The sequence below is a fragment of the Eumetopias jubatus genome, unplaced genomic scaffold (genome assembly GCF_037043125.1).
Source record: "Eumetopias jubatus isolate StellerSeaLion01/CBP00866 unplaced genomic scaffold, mEumJub1_p1.0 scaffold_8, whole genome shotgun sequence".
NCBI classification, from domain to species: Eukaryota; Metazoa; Chordata; class Mammalia; order Carnivora; family Otariidae; genus Eumetopias; species Eumetopias jubatus.
The window spans coordinates 114,810,962-114,829,757 of record NW_028274814.1 but is presented as its reverse complement, the minus strand read 5'-3'; positions in this window follow the sequence as shown (position 1 = coordinate 114,829,757).

The following is an 18,796-nucleotide window of genomic DNA, read 5'->3' as shown; positions in this document are numbered from 1 at the left end:
GCAAACGGAAAGTGTGAGAGGGAAACCCAGGCAGCCCCAGAATGTTGCCTTTAATAGCTGTGGGATGGTCTGCATCATCCAGGTGGGTCCTGACGAGGGAGTCAGCAGGTCCAGGGCAAGCTGCCAGGCGAAGGTTTGGAAGAACAAGTTCCACACCTGTTAGAGTGGACTCTCCTGGCCAAGGGCAGGCGAACTTAAGGCCAGTCAAAATGGGGAACTGGCCTCTCCCCTCCTTAGAGACTTTTCTAGTTATTTGTTTCTGAAAAAGCCTATAGGTGAGACAGTTCAGGATCTAAGACTGCCTAAGAAAAATGATTTGTTTTTGTTGAACAATGGGTGATCCAATTCAGAAATGATGCAAATGTGGCTTTTTACTTACCTTCAGGTGTTCAATAATAATCACTTATAGTTCTGCGAGGCGGTTCTATTCCGTTATTTTCTCTAAAGTTGTTGAGAATCATTCCTTTCAACCTGACTTTGTTCATGTCTTAAAACATTTTGTGCGGATCTATTTAATGAATGGGCTGTTTTGATAAGCAGGGAATAATAGAGGAAATGATCATTACACTTGGGAACAAATTTGTGAGCATTAATTTTCAAATAATTAAAAGGGGAATGGAAAAACATTTGTATATACCAGCATTCTCATTTGAGCAGTCCCCAAGAATGTAGGCAATACTAAGAGATATTTCTGCAAAATCTTTATAAAAAAAATTCAAACAAACTCTAATTAAGTCTAATTTACTGAAGTTTTCATTGCTTAGAATCTTTACAGGTACTTATTATTATTTTTTAAATTTAAATTCAATTAGCCAACATATAATACATCATTAGTTTTGTTATAATGTTCAATGATTCATTCCAGTGCTCATCACATCACATACCCTCCTTAATGCCCATCACCCAGTTACCCCAACCCCCTCACCCACCTCCCTTTCTGCAACCCTCAGTTTGTTTCCCAGAGTCAAGAGTCTCTCATGGTCCGTCTCCCTCTCTGACTTCTTCCCATTCAGTTTTCCCTCCCTTCCCCTGTGGTCTTCTGCTCTATTCCTTGTATTCCACAGATGAGTGAAACCATATGATAATTGTCTTTCTCTGTTTGATTTATCTCACTTAGCATAATCTCCTCTAGTCCCATCCATGTCAGTGCAAATGGTGTGTATTCATCCTTTCTGATGGCTGAGTAATATTCCATTATATATATGGACCACATCTTCTTTATCCATTCATCTGTTGAAGGGCATCTCGGCTCTTTCCACAGTTTGGCTATTGTGGACATTGCTGCGATAAACATTGTGGTGCATGTGCCCCTTCTTTTCTTTTGTATCTTTGGGGTAAATACCCAGTAGTGCAATTGCTGGGTCATAGGGTAGCTCTGTTTTCAAATTTTTGAGGAACCTCCATACTGTTTTCCAGAGTGGCTGCACCAGCTTGCATTCCCACCAGCAGTGTAGGAGGGTCCCCCTTTCTCTGTATCCTCGCCAACACCTGTCGTTTCCTGTCTTGTTAATTTTAGCCACCCAGGGACCCTTGTGTTTCTGATGAAGCTGACTTTCAAAGTCTCTATTTCTCTTTGGGATACCAAATTTACAGGCACTTATTGTGGAGGTTTCTGTAGGTCAGCGGTTCTCAGAGTGGGGTCCCTGGATCAGCAGCATTAGCATCACTTAGGAACTTGTTTGAAAGACAAATTTTCACTCTTCCCTTACCCCTTGAACTGGAGAGCCTGGGGTGGGGCTGGAAGTCTGTGTTTTAACCTGCTCTCCCGGAAATGAAGGGGGGGAAATTGGAGGGGAAGATGAACCATGAGAGACTAAGGACTCTGAGAAACAAACTGAGGGTTTCACGGGGGGGGCGGGGAATGGGTTAGCCTGGTGATGGGTATTAAGGAGGGTACGTATTGAATGGAGCACTGGGTGTTATACGCAAACAATGAATCATGGAACACTACATCAAAAACTAATGATGTAATGTATGGTGATTAACATAAAATAAAAAATTATTAAAAAAAACTAATGATGTAATGTATGGTGATTAACATAACATAATAAAAAAAAAGAAATTTGAGAACTGTTGCCTTAGGGGAAAACGGGTCTTATTTATATGTCTTGCTCTTATGATAACCTAACTATTAGTCTTTAATCTTCTTACTTTGGCCTTATTGGAACATCATTTACTTAGAACTTTGGAAAATGACTTGACCTCCTTCCTTTACAAACATTACCACCACCCCGCCACCAAACCAAAAATGTGGTATCAAGAGCTGGTATAAAATAGTCTGAGCTCCTGCCAAGGCTTGAAATGAACTGTTTCACTTTAGGAAGAAAGAAAAATGAATCAAGTATCTTAGCCTTTGGTTCACAGCACGAAGGTCGTACTTTATCTACTAGTCTCCTCACGTGTGCGTGATTGTAAAACTGTCTTTCCTGGAGGATATGATAATGGAATATTTGATCCCCATCCAAAAATTTCCAACCTCTGGTTGTAACTCAAATAAGAAAATTAAGAGTCTAGGGGCGCCTGGGTGGTGCAGATGCTGAAAATTAAGAGTCTACAGAAAGGTCACAAAGTTATTACCAGGAAAAAAAAAACAGCACAACCTCTAAGAAGAAGGGCAACAGGGAGGAATTTGGGATGGGGAGGGGACATCCTGCAGGACAGGCAATCCCTAGGTGGGTTTCTCCTTCAAGATCCCCGGGGCAATTGCCTTGAAAGCGAAGGAAGCCCTTTCTGTCTCATGGCGAAACATGAAGATTCTCTCCAATACAACTGAGGGGGCAACTTTTGGCATGGTTTCCTCCTGCCTGGCTAATTTGATCAGGATGAATCTTGGCTCACCTGGGAAGTGCCCCATGCAAAATCTAAAGCCTGGCAAGCTACCTGGCATTCTTATTGGTCCTCTAGCTTAAAAAAAGAAAATGAATCCAACATTAAAAATGAGGAGATTTTACAGAAAAAGTTGGATTGCAAACATTAAAAAAATACATATTTTTATGAACCAATCTGGCAACACTATGTCCCTATTGGAACATTTCCATATCTATATAAAAGGAGGAGGTCTAAGGACAGGTTTTCTGTTTCAGATACAAAGAGCAGCATCCAGTTCACCCCATTCTCTGCCAGTCCCTACCCTGTCCCTGAGGCTACTGTTGGTTCCTATTTATCACTGTGGGTGTAGTTTTATTTCCTCTGACAACACTACAAATAATGGTCCCAAACTGGAAAAACCCCAAGGTCCATTTCAATAGGATGTCCGTCATCAGCAGACAAATACACCTATGAAAATAAAGGCGTTGCTCTAGTCCCAAACATAATGTTAAATTAAAGAATCCAGACTATATGATTCCATTTATATGAACAACAAGAGTGGGCAAAGTTCATCTAGGGTGTTAGAAGTTAGGATGGTGGTCCTTATACTTAGAGAGAGGCTGGAGTGTGGCTTTTGGGATGCTTGTATGTTCAATTTCCTGATCCGTGTGCTGGTACCTGGGTGTGTTGTCTTTGTGGAGATTCATTCACCAGTAATTTGAGCTATGTGCATTTTTTCTGTTTATGCATGCTCTGCTTGAGTCAAAAGCATCCTTAAAAATTATGTCTGGGCTGACAGATCATATCCCGGTTTACTTACTTGTTTATGACTTACTGTCTAATATGCATCTTTGAATTAGCCAATTTCTAAAAAATTTTTTTTCCTAGTGTTTGAAAATAGGTTAAGGTTTTTATTTGGGTTTTCTTGTAGGTTTTAGGGTTACAAAACTCCAATGGAACCATGTTTAAAATTATTGATCTCAATGCCCCTAGATATATCTCAACCTCCCTGAGTTATTTATTTAAGAAAGTTTTCTAGGCAGTACATATTCTAAGCTGTTTCATATCTGAAATTGTCTTTATTTTGCCATCACATATGAATCCTGGATATGGAATTCTTGCAGCTCAATATTTTCCTCTAAAGGTCTGTAGACATTTTTACATGACTTTCAGTCATTAGTATTTGAAATAAGAGGTCAATGAAATATTGGCTCTTTGGTGGGTATTTTACACTTTTTTGTTCTTAAACTTGTTTGTGAATTTTTTTAACTGTTAGATTCATTTCTATATATTTTTCTTCCTTAAAAATTGATTCCTTATATCTGAAGCTAGAAATGTTTAACCAGCAAATATCAAAGTGGGTTTAGTTTTGCCTAGGATCTGGTGTGCACTCTCAATTAGTTAAAATGCTTTTCCCAAATAAGAATTATTTCCTATATTATTTGACAATTATTTCTCTTCCATTCATTTTCTTTCTTTGAGGGAGATCTATTATCTCTTGACTGTAATATTTCATCTTCTCTGTACATTATTTTCATTGCTTTTAATTTATCCCTTGCAGTCAGGGAGAATTTCTTGACATCGTTTACTATTTTGCTTATTTCATTTTCTGCAGAGCCTAAATTGCTTTTAACTACTTCTAAATGGCTTTGATGTTAATTTCACTTTTAAGATACATAGGACTATTTCTAGCACAATTCTTTTTTTTTTTTTTTTTTGCAAAATGTTTCCATTTTCATGGTGGCAGGCTCTAGGTTCTTGAATCACATTGAAATACAAATTATTGGGGTGCCTGGATGGCTTAGTTGGTTAAGCGTCTGCCTTCAGCTCAGGTCATGATCCCAGGGACCTGGGATTGAGCCCCACATCGGGCTCTTTGCTTAGCCGGAGCCTGTTTCTCCCTCTCCCTGCCACTCCCCCTGCTTGTACTCTCTTTCTGTCAAATAAATAAATAAAATCTTAAAAAAAAAGAAATACAAATTATTCAGTATTTCCTGAACTAAGGCTTATGAGGAACTCAACTGTACACTTGTGGTTTAAAAATTAAAGTCAAAGAATCACAATCAGATAATTTCTAATTTTCCTATTTCTTGAAATAACTCTATTTCAGAGGAAGGTAGCTCTACTGAGCCGTCTTAGAATTTTTTCCTTTATTCTTACCATCTGTAGACTATTTTACTGGGCTCTGTAGTTATTCTATTTGTTGTTCCTATGAGGGAAATATCTACTTGCTTGCCGTTGATTTATGGCCACAGAAGAGTTGAACTAGGTTCTGATAATGCGTGGGTTTATGCCAAAGTATCTCAAATAGAATTTGTTTTGAAGGAAGCAATGACATACAGTTAAATCATCAGATTGCTTGCTCACTGATTTTGAAGACTAAGAGGCGTGGAGAAGGATCTAGAACCACACCACAGCTGCACTCATAGCCAACACTTAAGCTTTGTGCCATTGCAGAAATGCAGGGCGGAATAGCTCCCCATATGCCCAATCCTATACTTGCTGAGACTTCTTACCAGGAACAAAGCCTGAGGCCTTCCCACATGCAGCCTTAGTGCTATTTATAGGCGGAGATGAGAGGGTCCTAAGCCCTGGACTTCCCAATGAGTTCCCAATGCCCTCCTCCATTTTGAGTCTCAGGACAGTGCCAACCTCACCATTTTGAGTTAGGGTTTTAGTAGACTTTTTTTTTTTTTTTTACTAACCTCTCTGATTCCATGTCCTGTGACCCTTTCCAAAGAGTTGTGATTTCCATTTAGGTTTTATGTGTTTCTATCATACTTATTCCATGACCAACTTGAGAAGTGGAGCACATGACCCTGGCTAAGGCAAATATGCATATTAACCCTCTCCACCCCAAAACCATCTCCAGGACTGTTTAGGAGATGGGCTCGTGAGCTAAGCCTGTCCAATCAATGTGACTCTCAGGAATTTTGCTGAGATACTTGGACAAAGACTTTCTCTCCTGATGGATGTGAAAGAGGAGGCATGTAGCACTCAGAACTGTTGACAGCCATCTTGAGACCATGGGAGTGCAGGAGCTAGTCTTAGGATATATTTGACATCAAGGCAGAGAGTGCTCTTAGAAAACAAAACAAGACAAAACAAAACAAAACTGGGCTTTATTGACATCATTGAGTAGCTGAATCTATCCTCATTGGATTCCAGACAGACATTTCTCTCTATATTTACATTTTCCCAAGTCATTAAAATTCCTTTATTGTTAAGCCACTTTGAGTTATGTTTTGTTTGGATACAAATGGATCTTCACTGGTATAGAGGTATCAGCTGGGGGTCTATTAATTCCTCTTCTTAATTTTCAGACCTTGTTCTCAGGAAGAGGGCAGGTTTCATTGTTGTTGTTGTTGTTGTTGTTTTGATCCAGAACTGCTTCGACTGTATCTGGAGAATAAAATCCTGTAGATTTCTGGTCTGTAGATGGCACCAGTCCTTGATTTCAGTGGTTATGCTGATGTTTTCCAATGTGAGTATTTTTTTGGTCGTTATTGGTTTGTATTGGTTTTCTATTGGTTTTGGTATTGGTTTTTCTATTGGTTGTCTATTACTGCATAATAAATTGCCATAAATTTGGTAGCTCAAAACAACACATATTTATTATCTTACAGTTACTGCAGGTCAGAAGTCCAAGCACAGCTTATCTGAATCTTCTCAATGTCTCTCAAAGCTATAATCAAGGTGGTTTCTGGAGTTCATGGTCTCTAATCTCACGTGGGTGTTGAAAGAAGTTAGGGGGCGCCTGGGTGGCTCAGTTGGTTAAGCATCTAGCTCTTGATTTCAGTTCAGGTCATGACCTCAGGGTGGTGAGATCGAGCCCTGCATTGGGCACTGCACTCAACATGGAGTCTGTGAGATTCTCTGCCTCCCCTTCTGCCCCTTCCCCTACTCTCTCTCTCTCTCTAAAATAAATAAATAAATAATATCTTAAAAAAAAAAAAGAGTTCAGTTCCTTGTAATTGTAGAACTGAGGCTCTCCATTCCTAGAAGCCACCCGCAATTTCCTGCCATGTGTTCCTTTCTGCAGGTGGTTCATACCACAGTTGCTTCTTCAAGGCCAGCAACACAGCCCTTCCCTCCAGTCTGGTAAGTCGGGTAAGGTGGAGTCTTGTAGATTTATTGTAACATAAGCACAGTGGTGACCTTCCATCACCTTTGCCCTATTCTGTAGATTAGGAGCAAATCATGGGTCCAACCCACTTTCTTAGGGAAGGGTTTAGTCAAGAGTGAGACTTGTGGGGAGCACACTGGGCTGTGTCTACCACAGTCTTTTCAATAGTAATTTACCATTTTTAGAATTGGTATGTAGCTATCCTAGATATGTCCCCAACCTCTTGCACCATATCTTTCTTTAACTCTTTCACATCAGATTGGTCTGAAGGATGATTTTAGTGTTTCTGAGGGATAGAAGCCAGTGTGGAGGAGTAGAAATAAACCCAAGCAACCACACATCATAGAAACCCACGAAGTAGGCACAACTATGATTTCACAATTCCTTATTCCTTCTGGTCCTGGCTCTGTACCAGCCCATCTGTGTTTGCCAACACCCAGCAGAGCCTCTGTGGGGTCTGTTTCTTCTGTGTAATTGTAGTGTGGGCTGCTTTGAATCTTACTTTGATGTTCAACAGGGGCTTACAGTAACACTTAGACTTACGTGAATGAATTTCTTCTGATGTTGAGTAAGCCAGCAGCAAATCGCCTGCCTTGGGAAGAGTGGAGGTGAGATTTCGGTGTGATATTCATTTCTGACTGGTCTGAAGTCCTGAGCTGCTGCTGATTTACCTAACACATTTCATCCAGCTCGACTCAACCAATTTTTAGTGATGACATTTTTCAAGTGACTGAGTTTGCCTCCTTTGTCAGAATTCTGGCTGTGAAGAAATTAATGACTTCAGTAATAACCCTAGAAATGAGTTTTAAAAGCCCAGTGGGGGGGGGGGAGGGAAACGAGTCTGTGAATTTTATTTTTAAATGTAGTAAAGCTAGAACAGATAATTTGGTTGAAAATTATCCTGTTTTTGGTTTTTCATTGTGATTTAGGAACCATTTTAAGATTTCATCCACTTCTTTATGTTCTCCATCCCCAAGTCATAATTCTAGTGTGATTATGTCAAAATTATCTCCGCAGTAGCCAACAGTGGTGTTACAAACAAGACAATTAAGACTTCAGGAGGTGAATAAGCAGAAGCAGCAGGAGCTCTAGAAATGGAGAGGCATAAACCTTCTGATCGTCTGCAAATGTTCCTGAGGACAGCAAAGGAAGTGGGGGGTGGAGAGAAAAAATGTGGTTTGTTACATAAACCAGAATCATTTCTAAATGGAAAGAAGGTGGATCCCATTTTTCTCAAATGACACTCATGAATCTTTCTCAAGCAAAAGGTCTTTGTGAGATGGGTCGTATTACTGTCGCATTCTATATGGATTGAAACATTTTTTCAAAATGCTGTATGTGCACACTGGCTGTGATACAACCTGCAGCCGTTACATAAAAATAAAATCATCTTTAAACTTTTATGATGAAAGCACTTTACCTGATTTTATTTTTTATTTTCTTGGCATGCAGGAATATTTCTCAGGTCATTGTTCAAGGGATTATCATAATCAGAAACTGATTCGTGCATGGAATAGTGCGATGAGTGCATTTACTGGGGAATGGTCAGTGTACAAGGCTGATTATCATACATTAGAGAGCTAAATGATCACTTGTAATTACTTGGTTTTATTTCTTATTTCTTTTAGCAGAGATCACTGTATTTGGTGGCTATCCATTTTGTTTTACCCTAGGAGGGCCCTTGGTGCATCATTAAAAGCTCATCTCACAGGGTCAATCAAATTAACTCAGGAAAGATTCTAGGGGTCGACGTGGCACTGTCTGAAAAAACAAGGCTTTATATTCTTATTTTCTGCTCTTCATACATAAGGAGAATTTTTTTGATATGTATGGGGTATACTTTAATTTTGACACGGCATCTAACAGATTTTCCTGTTATCTTTTTGGGCAAGATGGGGACGTGTGGGCAAAACTGGAGTTAAGGTAGGATAAGGGGGATCAGTTGTATCCTGAAAAAACTCATGATGGGAAGTGTGGAGAGCAGCGTAGTCAGAAAGGCCACACGTTTCTGTGTCAATCAACATTTTTATAAACGTTTGTATGATGGATTAGAAGTCCTTTTTATCAGAGACACCTGGGTGGCTCAGTCAGTTAAATGTCTGCCTCTGGCTCAGATCATGATCCCAGGGTCCTGGGATCGAATCCCACATCCTGAGCAAGGAGCCTGCTTCTCCCCCTGCTTGTGCGCTCTCTCCTTCTCTCTCTCTCTCGCTGACAAATAAATAAAATCTTAAAAAAAAAAGAAGTCCTGTTTATCAGATCTGTGGATGCCCCATGTGAGGTGGGGTGGCTGAAAAAATGGACAATGATCAAAACGACACAGGCCAACCCCCCCCTCACTGATTGAAATAAGGACAGAAATCCAAGAAGATGGTATATGACTGGGATATACACTGAAAGAGATTTAAGTTTTTCTTTATTATATTTTAATTTTAAATACTAAAAATGTTTAAAAATCATACAAAAGAAGAAATGAGTTTCTCATGTACTCACTTTCTAACTGCAGCATTTTGGTGTGTTTTATAGGTTTTCAAAAAGAATGTGTGTGTGTGTGTGCACACGCTCGTACACGTATTTATATTTACATATTTTGGATGTGTATAAGTAAGAGAGAAACATGTGGCCCTGTGAAAAAATATTACAGGTAAAGTGAAGTCCTGCTATAGTCTGCATGTATCCCCCCCATTCATATGTTGAATCCTAACCCTCAAATATGATGGTATTAGGAGGTGAGGACTCAGGGAAGTGATTAGGTCATGACCCTTATGGAGGGGATTAGTAACATTTTCTCCCTCTTCTACTGCTAGGACTACTCATACCAACACTCTGTACCCGGATGTGTGAAGTTTGCATGCTGACCAAGTCTCTGACACCAGCTGGGAACTGCAACTCAGTGCAGTTCTGACATGATTCACCTGAAATGCAACTCAGTGCAGTTCTGACACGATCCATCTGACAGATCTCACAGGTCAAGTGCTCAGTCCCACAAGACCGTCCCCACTTCAGACACCAATTACAAGTCCTAGGTTGTACCCTGTATTTCTGGTCAATTGGCTATAAATTGAGGTTTCCACAACCCTTGGGTTCTTGGGTTCAGTAATTTGCTAGAACAGGTTACAAAACCCAGGGAGACACTTACTTACATTTACCGATTTACTAAGTAATAAAGAATATGATAAAGAATACAAGAATGGCCAGATGCAGGATAAAAAGGGTGAGGTCTGGAAGGATCCTGAGCACTGGAGCTTCTGTCCCTGTGAAGTTGGGATACATCATTTTAATGTATGTGCCAACCTGGGAGCTCTCCAAACCTCTACTTTAGGGATGTCTACGGAGGCTTCATCATGTAGGCATGATAGATTATTACTTAATATCTGGCCCTTCTTCCCTCCTCAGAGAATAGAGGATAGAGTTGAACATTCCAGGCTGCTAACTGTGGCTGGTCTCTCTGAGCTATTCTGGAGCCCACCAAGAGTCACCTCATTAGAACAAAAGACATTCTTATCACCTAGGAAATTCCAAGGGATTTAGGAGTTCTGTGTCAGGAACCTGGGTCAAAGACCAAATGTTAGAACAAAAGATACTCCAATCACCCCTATTGCTTCAGAAATTACAAGAGTTTTAGGAGCTCTGTGTCAGGAACCAGGGGCAGAAACCAGTATATATATATTTCTTATTATTTCACATGTTTAAACACCATCGTGCAGATGTTAAAAAATATAATCCTGACTCTGTTGGTATCATTGGCACCTAATTGGTAGCAGGACATTGTTAGATGAGAGTGGTTTTCCTCTATTTCCTCTACCCCTTCTTCTGGTAGTTCTATCCTTTTTCTTTTGTTTGGAGGGGGGCTGTTTTCCTCCCCCTCTTCCGCTCAACAGAACAAAGACTGGTCAGTCAGAACACGTTATCACTCTGGCTACATGTGATTGGTTAGTAGTTGACAAGCTTTACAGTCCTGGTCAATCAAGACTTTTGCTGGGGTTCAGAGAAGCAGGTGCTGCTTGATCTTCAGTCATATGCCATGAAGACGGCATCAACTGGGTTTTGTTCACGGCCAAATTTGCTACCATTTGGGAGTGCCTTCTCCAAAGTGAAGTCAACTCGTGGAAAATAAAACATATGGACATATGATACCAGTTCCAATCCCTTACATTTCCCAGCTATGTCATAAATTCTCCTTTTTAAAGCCAAGGTTAGCTAGATTTCTATCGCAGATATCCAAAAGAGTCCCAATTAACATAGAAGTAAGGTTTAGTCAACAGAAATGGAGATATTTAGCTTGTGTAAGAGACAACTAGGAGTACATGAGAGCTCCCTTCCTGCACTTAAACAACTGTTGTGCAGTTATAGTCTTATTCTGAATAACTCCATACCAGAATTAGGTTGTAATTTAGAGAGGCAGATTTTGGCTCTGGACCATGTACATGTTTGTCATAACAACACCAACAACAACAAAAACAAGATAAAAACAACTTACTGTTCATGTATTATATTTTGGGTATTGTTCTAAACCTTTTCTCAAAAACTCCACCAGGAAGGCATTATTATATCCTTGTTTTATAGAAGGTGTAGATGTTTTATAGAAGATGTAGAAGTTGAAGTTCCAAGAAGTAAAGTACCTTGTCCAAATGTCACTCAGCTCTCAGCTAATGAATGGCAGAGCTATAACTCAAATACAAGTCTATCTGAATTAGGTTTCTCTTAACCATTATACTGTAAGCATTTGTTTAAAGAAGGCCATTGGAAGTTGGAAGTCAGAAGGCATAATAATGGCACCTTTGTTGTATGTAACAAACTTGGTCACACTGGAAAGCAGATGTACTATAATGACCATTCACTACCGTATATACTTATTGAAAACTGTATTTGGGAAGACCATATGAATAAAGTCTTGATGTTTATCAGGACAGATCCTTCATGTTATTTATTTCTGGGATTAGTTCAAGGGAACTCTCGCTATTCTCCCAAATGATTAGGTTTCAAAATGTTTAAGCCCCAATATTTAAGCAGCAATTTGATGTTCATCCCATTTTCTCATCAGCAGAACTAAGTATTTTTGAGTTTGCTGAAAGATAGACAAGTAATTTTAATTCAGTGGATCCATGGAGTAAAGCTAGCTTTGCCAAGTTTGGCGAAGTTTTGGCTCTAACTATTCTCTCCTGCTATTAGCATTGCCCGGAGATTAGAGAAATGGAAGCATCTTCCACTCATTGTTCCTACCTGTTTTCCTTGGTTCTGAATGTGGTTTTACTTCACTGTTTTTCAGACACAGTTGTCTCGTTAGAAGGTCCATGGTTGTGCTATCCTGGTTGATTATATCTATTTTTTTCTCATATTTTATTTTTTAGCTTCTAGATGCCCTTGGTCAAAACTCCCACATGTACTTCCTTCCTTTCCCGCGGTTTCTGCCGGCAGCAGAATCAGTCTCAGAAATTTCCCACTGGCTGAGAACAAAGAGAAAGTCACAGAAAATATGGATGGTGACAATAGCTGCTCTTTCTGGCACAGGCTTCTCAGGGGAATTAAATTCTTAGGCCCCATAGATAGCAGAGAATCAAAAACTGGGAGGAAGGTACAGAGTCACCAGTCAAAAACGCCTTCATTTTTCGGTCATGGAAAGAAATCACACTCCCTGTGAGAGTAAAGGATTTTCCCAGGATGATTTAGCTTCTGGTGTGCTTGTTGCTGGCATTAAAACCCGGGAATCCTGACTCCTGGGTCGGTGGTCTCACCAAAGCCCATCACTGGCCAAGCCCTTGTTATAAAGCCACTCACAGCATCACTGAGGAGGATGACACCACCATGTATGTGTTATGACTTGTTCCTTTATCAAGTAGCATTTCAGGAATTCTCATTTTTACCTTTTTCAGGTAAAAATGTCATCTAAGGACCTTATAACCACTATCTGCGATACCAAAGAACTTAATGGCAAAACTTACTCTGGCAGCTTTGTCTTTGACCATTTTTTAAGAATTTTCTATCCTGGGTGCCTGGGTGTCTCAGTGGGTTAAGCGTCTGTCTTCAGCTCAGGTCATGATCTCAGGGTCCTGGGATCGAGCACCACGTTGGGCTCTCTGCTCTCAGCAGGGAGTCTGCCTCTCCCTCTCCTTCTGTGTTCTCTTTCTCTCAAATAAATAAATAAAATCTTTAAAAAAAAGAATTTCCTATCCTGTGGAGGTCTGAGCACCAAAAGAGGCGTCATCCTCATCAGAATTAAAGAACTGTCTTAGTGTGTAGTCTTGTGTAAATAAGTCTGTAGCACCTGTTGAGCTAAAGAAATAGTGAGACCCAGTGGCTTTTGGTTTGTGAGAAGCAAAATGAATGTATGGTCATAAAATATCTCTATTTTATGGATTTATGTATTAGATCTTTATTATTAATATTTATTATTATTTATTTTATGGATTTCTTTGATCATTTTCAATTTGGCTGTGCTCCCCCACTTCTGTCATTACGTCTGAGACTAGGCTCCAGGAAACTTATCATCGATCGTTCTACCATCGAATTTGGTTCATTAGTCACAGTACTTCCTGATCAAATTGTGCTCCTAAAATATACCAGTAAAAGCCTATTTGAAAGCATGTTCAGTTTATTCTTTGCCTATCTGCCTTACCCTTTTCATTATACTCCACAGTGATGAAAGCGTTCCATAGTGGAAGTGGAGTGAGTAAATACTAATGTGCACTTCAGTCTAGCAAGCATTTAAATATAAACAAAAATGACAACAACAATAGTGACAACAACAATCGTAGAATTGGTACTTTGTGGCAGGATTCAGAGGCAGAACGATGAATAAGACACAGCTGGTTCTAATCTGCAGGCTCCTTGAGGGTGCGCCTGGGGCCCCTTCTTCTTAGTGTTCCTTCCTGCACCTGGCCCAGGTCCTGTGTGCAGCAGCCTCGGGGTTTGGCCAAGCACAGAGGAGGTAGAAGGGCTTTCCGATACAAGCTGGGGTTGAGTACGGACAGGAGGAAGGAGGTGGGCATGACGTGGTGCTGGACAGAAGGGTTTGCTGAGCCAGAAAGATGAACAGAGCTGGGGTCAGCCATCTGTCGTCATTGGCAAGGCCAGGGTGAGGCAGCACCCTAAGGGGATGTCTGTGGGGATCCTGGTTCCCTGGGAAAGGACAGTAGGAGAGACCCAGACAGGGCACAACTCCCTAGCCTCTCAGAGTAAGAAGAGTAAGATGGTGATGATGATGATGATAGCTTTTACTTAGTGAGCATTTTGTATGTGACAGACACTGTTTATACATTATCTCTCTGAATCCTTTTGATTTGACAGAGGTTACAATTGTGTCTTGTCCTTAACCGACCTGCTCATGGTCGCATGGCTGGCAAATAGCAGGACTAGGTCTAATCTCAAATCCATCCAACTCCATAGTCTATGTACAAATTGTTTGCGAACAAATAGATTATATTCCCTCCCAGGTATTCTGCCTTCCGACATCTTCACAGCTGGCTGTTCCTGGTCGAAGTCCATTCAGAGGAGGACTGTCACAGGGGTGTGAGATCTTTGTTCTAGTTCATATTGGAGGAAAACTATCCGTGGCCAAATCTTAATTAGGAGAGGATCACAACTGTTGACAGACAGCAGTGGCAGACATGAGAGAGTGCTCGCCGTCTGGTCGTCACAGCTAAGGAGGCTTCCTGAAGAGTCAAGGAGACGGTGTGGAGAAATCTTGAACCTGAACTCTGACTGGTCTGGTCTCCTTCATTCTTCATGCACGTTTCTTTGCTATGGTGGAAAGTTATTTCTGTGCTGATAAATGATTTTCTCTATTTCTCATCTCTACCCTGAGATTGTAAAATAATTTTCTGCTCGAAAATAGCTGCCCACTTCTATAGAATGAAACTGAGATCTCTTCAAATCCTTCCACACTCTGGCTCCAGAGTGCCTTCCCCATCTTTTTTCCCCCATTTATCTCCCTTTGATTCCGCGTCCTGGAACAAGCATCTTTCCCGGGTATAACCACGCCTCTTCTTTGCTTACGCGGTTCCCTCCGGCCTGGGAAGCCCCTCTGCAATCCAACCTCCTCACTTCCGATTTCAGTATCTGTAGCTGGAAGTGACCCTTTCCTTTCTATCTAAACATTTTGTTTTATCTTCTTAAGCTTCTCAGATCAACCTTGGAATAATACAGTTGTAGCAAGGTATTTAGTGGATTATTTTAACAACTGGCCCTGGAATAACCCTTCGGGAGGAAAAAACACCGATGCACTGCTAAGGTACTTGCAGGAAAAGATGGTGCTGCCTTCAGCAGGAGCCCAGAGAACAAAGGTGTTGGTTACACTTCTAGAAAGGAGCCAACGAGATGAATGCCTTGTGCTTTTGAAAAGATGAATGGAAGGAGAGAGAGAGAGGACAGAGAAGCGAGAGGGATATGTGTGTGCAGGTAGTAAGAAGACAGCCAGCTAAGCACTGGGGCTGGGTGTCTTCAGGGGCGAAGTGGCCCAAATTCCTGGATGCTTGGTTGGCTAAAAGGCATCTTAAGAACAGAGAAACCTAACGTCTAACCTCGACCTGCAGTTTACACGTCTGTCTGTCTGTTGCAACATGGGACCAAAGTGAGCCAGCATGTGCAGCAAAACCAGAGCCTGGATGTGGCCACACCCACTGGAACTGGCAGAAATCTTGGGACCGGCGTTGAGTCTTGGAAAATGGCTCAAGCCAACCTCATATAGGTTGCAGCAAATAGTTATTTATATACTTGTCTTATTTTATTTCCTCAGTGACGATGCGATATCAGCAATGATGACAAAATAATGAGAGCAAGGACACCGTGGCATCATTGTATACCTTGCAAATACAGGAGATGCCATCCACCGAGCACCTTTACTTAATGAGAGAAAGAGGCAGGAACTCAACAGTGAAAAGACCTAGATCTGACTTCCAGGTTTTCTATCTCCTAGCTATGTAACTCGAGGCATTTTTTTCCCCTATGAATCTCTGATTTCCCATCTGCGAAATGGAAAAACGCTAGCTCTAATTCCTAGCTTGTTGTGAAAATCAAATTTAGTTGTTCCCTCAACACGTAGTTATTGAGTGCATTCTATATGCAGAGGAATTGCAGAGCTGTTGGCTGACGAAACCCTCACATCCCTGGCCCCAGCCCCCGCCTCCAGCAGCTGTGTGTGAGCAAGCAGGACACACAGCCATGCTGGGCACCTCATTGTTAATGGTAACCTGACTGTCTGTTTTTCTATCTTATTTGCATGGATGGCTCTAATGAGGCTGAAATTGCATGAAGTGGAAGCATTATGAGGAAAGGGTCAATCTGGCGACAGTTTTGTACACAATGCTTGTTTTCTGGAATGTGCAAATGTGATCCCTAAAGCACGAAAGTCAGTGCCTCATTTGCCTTATGAATCTAGATATTTTACCTGCTTTCTCCTCTGGGGAAGTTAATGTGCTACCCTTGGCCTTACGGAGTCTATCCAGCTTTGGAAAATCATCTGTATTTCGGGAGATCTTAAGCATTGCCTTAGGAATCAATTACGCCCTGAGATCTAAATTCTTATTGCCGTTCAAATATTAATTGGGAAAAATATAGTTACTTTGGGGGGAGAGATTGAGTATGTGGATATGCGTGCATATGAGACCAGGAATATCTTATTGTTTATTCATAGTGGTGGTCATCCCTCTGACCCACCATGGGAGACCGGTTAGTTGCCTTTTTTAGAGTAGGGTTAATTGGCAGAGGATTCTTAGTCTCTCTTTTCCAGTGCCAAATGTGGTCATGAGCTTTTCAGAGTTTGAGAGTTGAGTTTGAACAAATGGGAGAGAGGGATTATTCATCTGCAAAAATATTTCTTTATATGAACAAAATAAAATTCATGGAGAGGCAGTTATAATGGGAAAGTGACAGATGCTGAAAATAAGTCTTAATGATTAACCTATTCGATGGTGAAATTACACTTAATGATTTCTGTTTTCATATTCGGTTAGGAGATAAATTGTTATGTATGATGCAAATCTGCTCCATGGCTACTTAGTAAAGCAAAAGGAGTTTTCATTCCTTTTTTGCTACAACACTTACCATTTAGCACAATGACTCTGCAGTTTCTCTGTGGATAAAGACAGGTCTTTATTAAGTGTACACTACGTTTTAATGCAATCCTGTTCATTCATTCATACAACTGAGCTGACAGTTTATGTCAATATATAAGGAAAATATGTCATATATATGCTTATGCATAGATAGAGTTAAAGAAGAACAGAAACACACACGAACAACATACTTAATAATTTAGGAGAGGTCCTCAGATAGGAAGTTGATGACATGAGACATGATTTGCTTTTCTAGAAGAGTCAGGTGCTGGGCTAGACCGGGGTGGGGGGGGGACATATAAGGGCAGTGAAAGCTTTTTATACTTGAAATCTCAAGTGCTCAGCTCACCAGGCCCCACTCACCACCAGGGACCCACAAAGTCCTACTGTTCCCCCACAGGTAACTATAGGGAGAAAAGCATTAAAAAGTGAATCTGTTAGAAGAATTTGGGGTCACCGTTTCATGCTCAAACATGGATTTGTCTCCCAATTGTAGATCAAATTTCCCCACAGCTTAGTGACTTAAAACAAATGTTTATTGGGGCACCTGGGTGGCTCAGCCGACTGAGCAAATGACTCTTGATGTCAGTGCAGGTCATGATCTCGGACTTGTGAGACGAAGCCCTGCATCAGGCTCTGCGCTCAGCAGGGAGTCTGCTGAAGATTCTCTCTCCCTCTGCCCCTCCCCACCCCTGCTTGCTCGTGTGTGCTCTCTCTCCCAAATAAATAAATAAATCTTAAACAAACACATGTTTTTTATCTCACAGTTTCTGTGGGTCAAAACCTCAGGGGCATCCTTGCCAGGAGCTTCTGACTCGGGCCTCTCAAGAGGCTGCAAGCAAAGTGTTGGCCAGGGCTGTGACCACCTGGAGGCTCCACAGCAAGAGGGTCTGCTTCCACCCTCCCTCATGAGGTTGCTGGTGGCCTCAACTCCTTCCTGGCTGTTGGCTAGAGACATCGGCTCCTGCTAAGTGGGCCTTTCCCTCGGGCAGCTCACAACACAGCAGCTGACTTCACTTAGAGTGAGTGAGTCAGGACGGGCCAGGGTCGGGGGTGGGGGGCAGGGTGTGAGTGTCCAAGACAGAGGTCACAGTCTTTTTGTAACCTAATCTTGGATGTGGCACCTCCTCACTTTTGCTGTATTTCTTTCTTAGAAGTGAGTTGCTAGGTCCAGTGCACACTCAAGAGGAGGGGAATACCCCAGGGCAGGAGTGCTAGGAGGTGGGGTTCACTGGAGCCCATCTCAGAGGCTGCCTGCTACACCTATGGATGCACCTCTTGCTTACTGTGATGAAGTGGGGAGTTGGTCCCTCCCAAATCACATAGCAGGGGAACTCAGGGAGGGAAGAGAGCCCAGATGGGCTCCTGCTTGGTGGGCTTCTCACTGTATTGACCTCTGAAACATTCTACATGAAGCAAACATGGGATTTATATGCGGCTACTGCAAGTGATGTCTCCAGCCCTTGGCTCTTGTTCTAACTCTGAAGGCCATGTCCTTGAGGGGGTGGGGACAGCTGACATAGCAGGTTGTCAGGCACTGATGCATGGCATTGTCGCTGGAAGCAGCTGGGAAGCCAGCCCCACGGCTTTGCAAAGTCTCCTAACACAGGCCTGAGCCACTGAAGTTTTCTTGGCCCCTAGGAGTCAGAAGCACTAACCTGTACATAACTTTATCTTATAGCTGATGATTGCAGAAAAAAACTATTTCTTTTAGACCTGACTAGTCTTTAGGAGATCAGACCTTTGGATTTACTTAATGGAACCATTTTAAGGCAGCATGGCAAAGAGGTTGAAAATGGTCTCCTGGGTC